The sequence below is a fragment of the Amblyomma maculatum genome, chromosome 1 (genome assembly GCF_055883805.1).
Source record: "Amblyomma maculatum isolate TAMU_Amacu chromosome 1, ASM5588380v1, whole genome shotgun sequence".
NCBI classification, from domain to species: domain Eukaryota; kingdom Metazoa; phylum Arthropoda; class Arachnida; order Ixodida; family Ixodidae; genus Amblyomma; species Amblyomma maculatum.
Genome location: NC_139344.1, coordinates 146,283,759 through 146,294,878, shown reverse-complemented (window position 1 = coordinate 146,294,878; position 11,120 = coordinate 146,283,759). Strand labels below are relative to the sequence as shown.

The 11,120-nt window shown below is 45.9% G+C and overlaps 1 long non-coding RNA gene across 1 annotated transcript; it reads right to left on the bottom strand.

Annotated features, from left to right (window-relative positions):
- Window positions 1-1,134: 1,134 nt before the first annotated feature.
- On the bottom strand, window positions 1,135-2,846 carry LOC146204262 (uncharacterized). Its single transcript, XR_014702783.1, has 2 exons — window positions 1,748-2,846; window positions 1,135-1,259 (listed from the first exon to the last, which is right to left on the bottom strand). It is a non-coding gene; the product is annotated as an uncharacterized LOC146204262 (long non-coding RNA).
- Between the last annotated feature and the right edge of the window lie 8,274 nt (window positions 2,847-11,120).

The following is an 11,120-nucleotide window of genomic DNA, read 5'->3' as shown; positions in this document are numbered from 1 at the left end:
GAAGCGTTGGCATGGTCCCAATTCATCAACCAACTCGGTTCATTCTGCATAACGTTTTTTAATACTGCACAATATTTTATCGTAACTGTGGAACAGTGGACAATGTGGGCATGATATTCGGCGATCTACACAGAAACATTAAGTAACTGCAGCCGTATTGATCCTCGTATTATTGTCTTGTGACATACCCAAACCCACATATAAAGTAGATGTCAGGCGTCCCCACAGTAATGAAATAAAAACTGAGACGAATGCACAACTCCGCAGGAAATACCACAACAGACGGAAAGAACAAACGCGTCATTTAAGTACTCTTTCAGAAGCGTTACCCAGTCATCGGTTGATATTAAACGATAAGTCTGTCTGGCAAAAGCCAATTACGACACCCAAGCACATTTAGTGACACCCATCCCTTACAAAAATGCATGTAGGGTTTCTATAGAAATTCGAAAGCGTTGTGTCAATACACGCTGTTGAAAGTCTGTTGATAATCGGCAACATCTTGGATGATGCAGTGTTGACCTCTTGTTGAGCGCTTATGAAATAGTGGCCCATGTGTTTCTTAAGAGCGCTTTTGGAATTCGCGCAACTGAAATTCTGTTGATTTCAGGCTCAAATGCTTCAGAAACTCTGCAAGTGACGCTTTTTGATTTTCTGCTACCTTTCCACTCCTGAACAACAGAAAATAGTACACGACCATCGGTTTGCCAGGAGCAGACACGGGGTGATTTTCATTAATGCAAAAGTAGTACAGTACATCTCCTAGCTGCGATAAGTCACCACATTCTATGTTCTGCCCGACCAATCAACAATCCTGTCTGATCAGTGCTGGTTAATGATAAGCATAGTGAGGCATAAAAGAACAAAACAGATCTTGATCTTTTAAGCCCCATTATACTTACTCACTCATTAACCTACACTAAACTGACTAAATTGTTGATTGATCGAGCAGAACATAGAATGTGTTGACTGACCGCAGCAAGGATATGTGCTGTTCTACTTTTGCATTAATGTAAACCACCTCGTGCCTGCTCCCGGCTAACCGTTGATCACGCAGCATTTTCTGTTAATCCGCAGCGGAAAGGGAACACAGAATAAAAAATGCGCGTTAATGAGAAAGAAAAAATATGCATCTTTGGTGAACCCATAACATGAGCTGGGCTGTTTATTTGCTTTATTTCAATTCATATGCAAGGTATGACGCCAGGCTATTCTTTGCGTAAAACGCTGATACGTCCGGGAACTCCTCGCATGTGATGCTGAAATAAACAATATAAATCATAATTAAGTTGCGGTATATACTAACTTAAAAATAGAGGAAAGGCATTTGTGCGCTGCTCCACGTCATAGCTCAAGAAATTTCTTGTCTAAAATGAGTTGTCACTGTCTTTCACTGCTTAGACGGCATCGACCGCCGCTTCCACAGCTCGGCAGCACTGCCACATCGTTCATTTCTCCCTGATAAACAATATATGCTGCCGTCAAAGATCCTATTGTGAATATAAATAGCAAAGTGCAAGTCACAAGCATTACTACCCAGAAAACTTGAAGCAGAATTACCAACTATAGGCACCAAAATGAGTGGAAACAAAAACAAACACTGCAAAAATGGTGGAGCTGCACAGATTCAATAATCCACAATGTGTGACAGAGGCATATTATGATCTCGATAATGTGTCCGTCTCAGCGCGAGTAGCGTATCGAAAGAGTACAGCACTGTGCCGAACAATCCGTCAAAAACGGTCACCTTGTAAAAGAAAGAAAATGTCGCCATCCCAACTGGCGTTCCATCGGCCCCAGCGTCCGCGTTAGAGACAAGCCTGGTTCTCTCTCTCTCCCTCCTTTTTTTCCGACGAGGCTGGCTTGCCTGCTAGAAATATTTACATGCTCGCTTCCCCTTGTAGCACACACTGTACAAGACTGGCACAAACACGAATAGGAAAAAGTAAAACTCTCACCAAAGTGCAGACGCTCCCTCCGCCCGTGCCGGCTTTTCGCCCAGAATCCAAAACGCCTGCGACTGTTGAACTTCTTAAACACGTCCTCCTTGCGCAGAAGCTGCCACCCAAGAGCGGATTCCTCCGAAGACTTAAATGCGTACGTTCGCGCTCAAATTTGAACAAAACGATCTTCGTGATAATCACCAGCGAAAAACCTACATACGGTGCTTCGCTCACAGTGCAAGATGCGACCACGGTGGCGGGAAAACGCCAACTGAACTGGCACATCGCCGCACTCAGCGTACCCGCGTCCGCGTGCAAAGAAAACAGGGCGCGGAAGAACAGCTTCGGTGAAAAGGGGGAGCCGCCGCCCCCGCTGCGCGAGCTATGCTGCAGCCAAGGTCATCTCCGTGAAGACAAACCACGGAGAAGGCAGAGAGCAGAGACCCAGAGGGAGCAACCCCTCCCCCCCTCCCCCTTTTTCCCCCCAGCCGACAGGAAGTAACTCTCGACCCTCCGGACATGCTGGCGCCGTTCGCGGCACGGGGGAAAGATGGGTGTGGACAGTAGCAAGGCAGTGGCCGAATGCTTCTTTGAAAAGACGAGTCGCGGATAGAAGACGCGTGTAATCCTATTTTTTTTTTCTTTTTATTTCATACGCGAATGTTTTTGCTATGCGTGTTAACTCTATAGTATGCGTGGGATCAATCCGTCATTATTAGAACCCCTCAATGTTTAAAGTGACTTCATTTTAGCATGGTGTCCACTTTAAGAAAGGAAGGAAAAGAAAAAAATAACAGTTAAATTCTCCAAAGACATACAGGATTCCAATACAGACTGCACCTCATTTTGCGGCAAAAGCTACGGGCAAAAATACCTAGGCTTGGGCAGAATGTCAGACCCTGAAGCATATAGTGAACTTTGCAACTGGTTTAAAAAAGCTTTGTCCTGCCCTACATGGTAGGTTCAATCTAGGATCCTGTTTGTTAGTATGATGACTCACTAAACTTGTTTTATGATAAATATAAAATATGTCCTACCACTAAAGTTACCTTCTGCGACATACAGAAGCTGATTCATTACGGATTCTGACTGACATTCAACGATGTATTTGCATTATTAGTGGAGGCTTTGCCATCATGAAGTTTTTAGGGCATATTTTCACTGTGTTGCGAAGCTTGAGCTAAGTGTGCACCGTTAATATGTACTTTTATATAACATGAACGAGCACGCAACTGCATGCTGCTCTTATATTTCCCTTTGCAGAATGTGGCCAATAGTTGATTACAAGTGAGACCAAAAATTCATAACGAAATTGTCACATCATGTTCTTATCATTTGTGCCTAAAACTACTTAAAAACATGGGTCAGCTTGAACAGTACACGCTAATTGTTCGTGAACGTTGAAAACTGACAACAAAAAGCACATAGAAAAAATAGCACAAAAAGTCTATTGGGTAGAACACAATGAAAATTCTGTGGGCCCTGTAAAGATTGCACTCAGCTGGGGTTGAATGTCTATCGAAATTCAATAAATTCAAAAGGCGGTCAATAGTCCAACAATAGAGTTTCAAAACTCATTTTTGTAAGGGATTGGCAGCGTTAAATTTCAAGCAATATGGCAAAGGGACGTCGTTAAATAAAAAAAAAAAAAACGGCTTGCTTGCGTGTTTCCCCCAATCCAACTTGTACAGCGCAATCAGAGCGACCTTAACGCTAAATTTTTCAAAAAACATGTCCAGCGCGCATGGGGGAAGTTACTGAAGCAATTGAGTTTTCAATCTCGCACGTTATGATCGGCTTTCAGTGAAAGCGAAGGCCGAAAATATAATGAACTATTCATTAGAGCATGCGGCCTGCTGCGCGCCGAAGGGTGAGCTCTGGGAGCGTCTGCTGTTACTCCGGCCGAGGTGGCCGCTACGTTATGCTCCCAGGACTGGTCGAGAGGAGCGCTGCTGTAGGAGAAGGAGAGATGCTGCTTCTTTCAGTTTATTCAGGGGTTTTAATTTTGAATAGGGTGCGTGCGTCTAGCCACCCCAATTTCGGGAGCTTTGTAGTTCTAACTGACATCGCAGCTGAACGACGGTTGTGGACTTCCAAACAAGCCGGCCATATTAGTTTCAAATGCATGGGAGACGCCATCCTAAGTTTGGTGGCCAAGCCATCGCAAAGTGCATCCGAGGCGCTGTTTTAGCGATTGATCGCTCCCCCCCCCCCCCCCCCCCCCCCCCCCCCCGCGTTTGAAAGATAACCATCGACATATTATTAGAGAACGTAAAATGGATCAACATAAAAACCCATTCTCGAGTGTGATGCAGTGATGGCGCTTGAGTTGGAATAGTCTACACTGTGTGTCGCTATTCGCCAGACGTATAAGTGCACTGAAGCCAATTTAAGGCCTTTTTTCTCTTTTTGTAAAGGGGTAAAGGAACTAGGACGCTGTGCCTTTCATCACAAATAATGTACACTTATAGGTAGTAGTTCACATTTGGAGACGGTTATAAAAATGTTGCTATGTTTTGTCTTATTTCACCGCGTGGTGGCAAGAACGAGATTGGAAGTCATGATTCGGACTAGAATTCATGTTTTAAATTGGTCAAAAACGTCTAGGCTAGGTGGATGATTGCACCAAGCTTTGTTGTGTTGGTACGGCTAACATCATACACCTAGAGTGCTTGGAGACAATATACCATGCATCTTGGTTAATGTCACGCACAATGCTGCCGCTGCTTCTTTCTTGGGAGGCGCTACAGTTTCGCTCATAGAGTTTCGAAGATTCACCATAGAAACTATGTATCGCGTGCTTGAAGAAGAAACTAGGCTATCTGGGGGAAATCAGGGTTTTAAATCGCTCTCCCATGTTGCTCAGCGCCACAGCCAGGTGTTGGACAAGCAGGTTTCGATTGATACAAAAGAAGTCGATTAAAATCAGTACAGTGCTCCTTTAAAGCAATTCGATCCGCATTAGAACTACAAATTAGAGTTCTGGGAGGCTGTTCGCCAAATGACTGAAATTTATTCGTGACGTGTACGTATTCTTTATTGCTGACAAATAAAAGATCGGGTCTCTTCGACCGTTTTCGGTAACGAGTATAATAATCAACGTAATTAAATTTATTCCTGAACGTTCCTTCGTGCATTGTTTGTGGCAAGGCAGGCTACTACTTGAGTTGAAGGACCACTGTTTGACTGCGGAGATTTTAAGTTTTAACGCTCTTTTTTACTAGCAAATCTTTATTTTATTTGTTTTGGCACCACACATCATCACCGTCCGAAACATTTGTCACCATTATCCCACAAGACCGGGAAACCTGACAGAAGAGTAAGTTTTGCTCTTAGATGCAGATATTGTTTGCAATAAAAAAAAAAAAAAGGCATCGCTTTAATTGCCCACTGCGCAGTTAAAAAGCAGTAGTTCAGGCGCACATAGCGCTCAGAAAAAAGATGAACGTTATAGACTAGCTGTCACTAGGTCCTTGAAGTTCATGCTAAAGCGGTGCGCATGCACTTAAATACAGCTGCTGAAAAGAACCGTTCTGCGGAAATTCAATGCCCCCATTTTTTTTCCTCCACACATAAAAGGACCATACCGTGTCATGAAGACTTCTTTGAATTTTTGAGCATTTTTTTACTATTTTTTGAGATAATGCTCGGTCTCCGTACCATTGTATTGTCTTTATCTATTGGGCGGTGCTGTAAATTACACTTAGCCTAAGACTTCCCGACTAGAAGTTATTAATGGATCTTGGTGCATGCGCTGCTGGCGCCTGCATTGCGTTTTAGGGTTATTAATGACGCTAACAGCCCAAAGACCGTTTCTTCTTGCCTTAGCTTTATGCCTTGCAGACCCCCCCCCCCCCCCCCTCTCACACTCCCCTCTTTCAAGAGAAATAAAGGACGCAGCTTAGCAATGCGACATCACGTTGTTTAATACGAAAATGTGTATGTCGAGAAACAGTTCTCAAAAAAGATGGCTTTCCCTTTGTTGCAAACAAGTAAAATTTCAGACAAAATCTTAGGAACTGCGGCATAAAGAAGCCAGTTGCGTTGCTATGTTGCGGAGCGAAGAGGTTAGAAACCTTTGTTTTATAATCTTTTCGAGAAGGGTTCTTAGTCTTTCCGTTGAGAACGGTTTTGTAAGGCAGCCACGCGGGTCCAGGGACGAGCTGGCTTGATTTCAAATGCGATCCTGAGATTTAGGCGTGCGACGCTAGAGACAAAAGATTTAAAATGGCTGTCGGTGAATAAATGTCTGTGAGAGATTTTGGATCATTAATCTTGGAAGGCGAAGGGTACATCTTCTTACCAGGCGTGAGCAGGTGGCATCAGTGTCAAATTTACAACTAGCCATAAAGCTGGGCCTGTAGACGATGCTCTCTTAAAATGCTATTCTCGGCAGTGTGTCGTAACAGTTTTAGCAGTGCATCCGATTTTGCGAAATCCTTTCTGAACACGTCTTCAGTGCAGCCGCAGAGTTATGTCTTCGACGCACTTGCGAGGATGATTGCATCCACTCAGTATAGTGTGCTTCAATCGCGCCCGAGCGCAAAGCATCAAGTGTCGCCGCCAGTCGTCCCTGCCGTGCATGAAGAGGGGTGAGCACATTCGCGAGTGTACAGGCCCAAGAAATATAAGCGACAACACCTCCTTAGTTGAAACTAGAGAGTCAAATCTATTATCATTGTTTCTTTATACAATTTGCTGATTATTTTTGGATCATTCATCCAGGAGAAAACTGCCTAGAAAAACAACAAAAACCATGCTTCTCACTCCTACTTGGAAAGCAGTCATTGTTTGCATGCTTCATAAAGAGGAGCTTTTTTTATATTTTTTGAACAGACAAGAGTGCCCCGCCGGGGTGGTGCAGTGGTAAGACGCCCGACTACTGTGCCGGAGTACCCGGATTCGATCCCGACCGCAGCAGCTGCGTTTCGATGGAGGCGAAACGAAGAGGCGTCTGTGTGCTGTGCGATGTCAGCGCCCTCCGTAATATTTTTGCTCAATTCAGCGCGTATGTTCCTTTCGAGCTGTGTTCTTCGGGTTCACTGTAGTGTGCAGATCGCTAAACGTCCTGTACGCGAGACAGCCGTTCCGAAACACCCGAGTTTAGCTCGGGGCGTACCTTGGCCTTAGACCGAGGATGTTCAACGATAAATGCACTCAACCAATCGTGCTTACGTTGAATGTTCACTAGTCGAAACTTTGTCCTTATTCGTCCTAATGTGAAGAGAAGGGTGCTTTGCATCATTTCTTAGTCAAGAATATCTCTCAACCAAGATGAATGGGACGCAAGGAATGTGTGCGCAATGTAATGTGAACGGTGTGAATATTAAACTCGTTTTTGGAGTAAACGTAAGGAAAAATTCGTTGCATAGTTGATGCTGTAGTATAGGAGAAAAATTTAGATTTCTAATAACTGGGCGAAAAAAAAAAAGAAAAGAAACGAACGTTTTGTGCTGAACCAGTGCTCCTCAAACTCTGCTGCGCAGATTTTAACGCTACGTGCTTTGGGTAGTATGCGTGTTGATGTGACATTTTTCATGCAGAGAGGACCGAAAAGTTTTGAAGATTCTTGTTCATCACTCAACTTTCGTCTTTTTCATCTAAGCAGTTAATTGGGCTTATAAGCTATAATGACGTATTAAAAATAAATGTTAATGCGATCCTAACCATGATGGACATAATGACTCATGGTATTACAGAGGGACTAAACTGTTGTTAGCAAGGGCATATGTTGTGTGCGACATTGAAATGCTTGGAATTATACAGGAGGAACAAATGTTTCTCGGCGCCTAGAAACTCTGAAGAAAACATTGTACGAAACGGATTTTCAAACTTCTGAGTACTAAATAGTGACGGTGCGGGGAGTTTATTGTATATGCTATCAGTCTTTAGAGAAGTGTTACACCGGTTTGTCATTTTAAAGGCGTTATGCAACACAGAACCTTACAGCGTTGAATATAGTATGTGACGAGAGCCTTCTGATCGTCAGGCGGGCATAACTCGGTGATATAGCTTGTGCATAGTACTGAATGGGTAAGTAAGGCACAGGGAGTTTGCAGAAAAACCGCTCTGTAGAAAATTGGCTGCCTGCTGATGCCTCACTTGAAGCTGACATACCCGCTAGGGACGTTTGAGATGCCCTGCCATCCCGCTGGAAGTAGGCCTTGTTTGTTTAATCTTGTGGCAGCTGCACTATGAAAGGACAATTGAAGACACTTTACTAGAGGTGTGCACGAACCATCCACGACAACACATGCCAACACCCACACAACGCACCTGGGAGGCTCGTCTACGCAGCTCTACCCTGGATGACCAACTAGCTCTAATCGGTCTAGCTCTAGACGCTGCCAGATTTCAAGGAGTTTTGACCGACCGACCGACCGACCGACCGACCGACCGACCGACCGACCGACCGACCGACCGACCGACCGACCGACCGACCGACCGACCGACCGACCGACCGACCGACCGACCGACCGACCGACCGACCGACCGACCGACCGACCGACCGACCGACCGACCGACCGACCGACCGACCGACCGACCGACCGACCGACCGACCGACCGACCGACCGACCGACCGACCGACCGACCGACCGACCGACCGACCGACCGACCGACCGACCGACCGACAGACCGACCAAAATTTTGAGCCCGAGCCCACCCCGGGCCCTATGCTACAGATCTGAAGATGAGTTTCCCCTTCGAGGTGGCGATGCTGGGAAAACACTTGTTGATGAGGATATTGATGTTCTTGATATACTGATGGTTCGGACTCGAAAACATTCACATTACTTCAAGACAGGAAAGGAAGGTTACCTATTTATATTAAAAAAAGAAGAAAATGCAAAAAGAAAAACAATTTACACCACTGAACCGCTGATTAGACGAAATCAACAATGGCTTAGAGCGCTTAGAATCCGCCCTTGGCGGGGTCGGCTGCAAATAAAACATTAGGAGACAATTCGCGCCAATCGATGATTAGGCAAAGGAAAAAAAAAACTTTCCGTCAGCTAACCAAGGATTGGGGAAAGGATATCGGCTAATCAAATACTTGGAAAATTAGAGGTCCCTAGCAAACATACAAACAGCACTGAAGTGACTTCAATCCAAACCTCTGCCTTACCCTACGTTTCGTCTCCGGACAACGGGCATACAGGACAAATGCTGCGGAAACAATCGCCCCCAAGGTTCTTTATATAAAAACAATAAAGCTGTCGCTGATGGGTCAAACGCTTAGTGCCAACTGCAGCTTAACCAGGCGCCTCTTCTGATCACGCGTAGCTGAAACGACCCATTGGTGCCTTATCGCGCACTCGTTAGCCACCGTACACCTGTTTCCTCACAATAGGCTATATGCACATGTGCACTGACGCGCACGTAGCGAAACGAGAAGACATAAAAAACGTCCACTGGCCACAGAAATGACATTCAACACCGATAACACTACACAAAGCTGCGCACTGGAATGGTCATCTATGGTAGGAAGGCAAGATGGGGCGGAACGAGCGATCTGCAGCGATGGGTGCCGCCGGCATCAATAGAGCAGCCACCGAGAGTCCGCCGTGCGTTCGCGGTTCCACCAATTTGGTAATCGCTGTGATCGGAGACAGGTGAAACCGAATACTGCATTGGAAGGTTCAGCCAACTTGACACCCGAGCCCGGCCCGACACTGAAAGGGCCTGAGCTTGGCTCGGCCTGGCCCGGTGCTCCGTCTTAAGGCCATGACCGGGCCCGGCACTGACCGGATAAAAAAGCCGTTGAATGGATATGACACAGAAAAATAATTTCAGGATGATAAGCTTACCTACGATCTTGAAATGTTGATTCCTCAATGTTAAGGTGACACATTTGTAGAATATAAGCCGCGTTTATATGAATGCGAAGGTAGCGCATCGTATTTTTAGCGCATCTCGATAAGACGATGCGTTATCGTTTACATGTGCCGCGTCAAGTCGGTGGCGCCGCTCAGCGTCGCATTTTTGAGTGAGCGCAAAACTGATCGCACTCTTCTGGTTGCGTTCCCACGGCACCACGGTGCATCCCGCTGAAGCGGACGGCATTTCTTCTTGGTCATGCGATACCTGCGTTATATTACCTAGAATATACCTGCGTCGAGCATTCTACCACAGCATTTCGTTTATCCATTTTGATTATTTTAGTGGCATAGACTAATGCTCACGTCCTAGCTATACACCGCGTCCTACAGACAACAACTACAGCGCTGCCGTCGGATACGACAGCCTGCAGTGAAGCGCCCTTGCGTACTACTGGACGTGCTGCAGGGTGGACTGGCAACGAATAGATTTTAAAACAAGAAGTGGATTTTAAAATGGATTTTAATACAGTGCAGGCTTGCACAAGCGTGCCCAGAGCGCTCGAATAATGCCCGGCTGTGTGAAGGAAGCTAAGTGTTAAAACAATACCTGCTTTAAAAAGATTTTCTCTTAGACCGACAGTTCATCGCTTCAGAGCCCTGGACAAATGTGCCGGTATCTGCCCGCCCATCGACACACGCGTTCTGCATCACACGGTAGCGTTCTGTTTGGCATACACCAGCCGTAAAGGCAAACGTGCCAGCTTACCGGCGCCAGCGATAGCAAGTAATAACGGGGTACACGTAGCCAAAATTTGCAGCCACAGAGGTGGTTAGAAGCGCTGTGGAGGTTACGGGATGCACGTACGCCAACCGGAACGCTGCAGCCGAACTGTTTCATTTTCTCTTAGATGACTAGAAAATGCGCTTGATTGCGCTGCTGTCTTGAATTGAGTAGCTGACCTATGTTAATATTACTTCCGATTGCAAGAAACGATATTGTTTCCTCGCGAGATAGATGACACGTCCAGCGCACGCCCCGTCCTCCAACATCCTGCGTGCCATATGCTCGTCTGTACGCCGCGGGCCGGATTTCACCGGAAGGGAGCACTGGCGTGCCTTTCCACCATTCGCAATACGATGCGCCGCTCTGTTTACATGCCCCGCGAAAGTCGACTTCCCCCTCTCGATCTAGCCCAGTCCGGCGAATTAATGCGATGCGCTTTCCTGGCGAATTGTGTCGGTTTACATGAGGGCGATACGCCTGAAAGTTAATGCGATCCACTCTTGTCGCATTCGTATAAACGCGGCTATATACATGCACAGCTCATGCAGTACATAAATGAAGGCTTGCGGAATT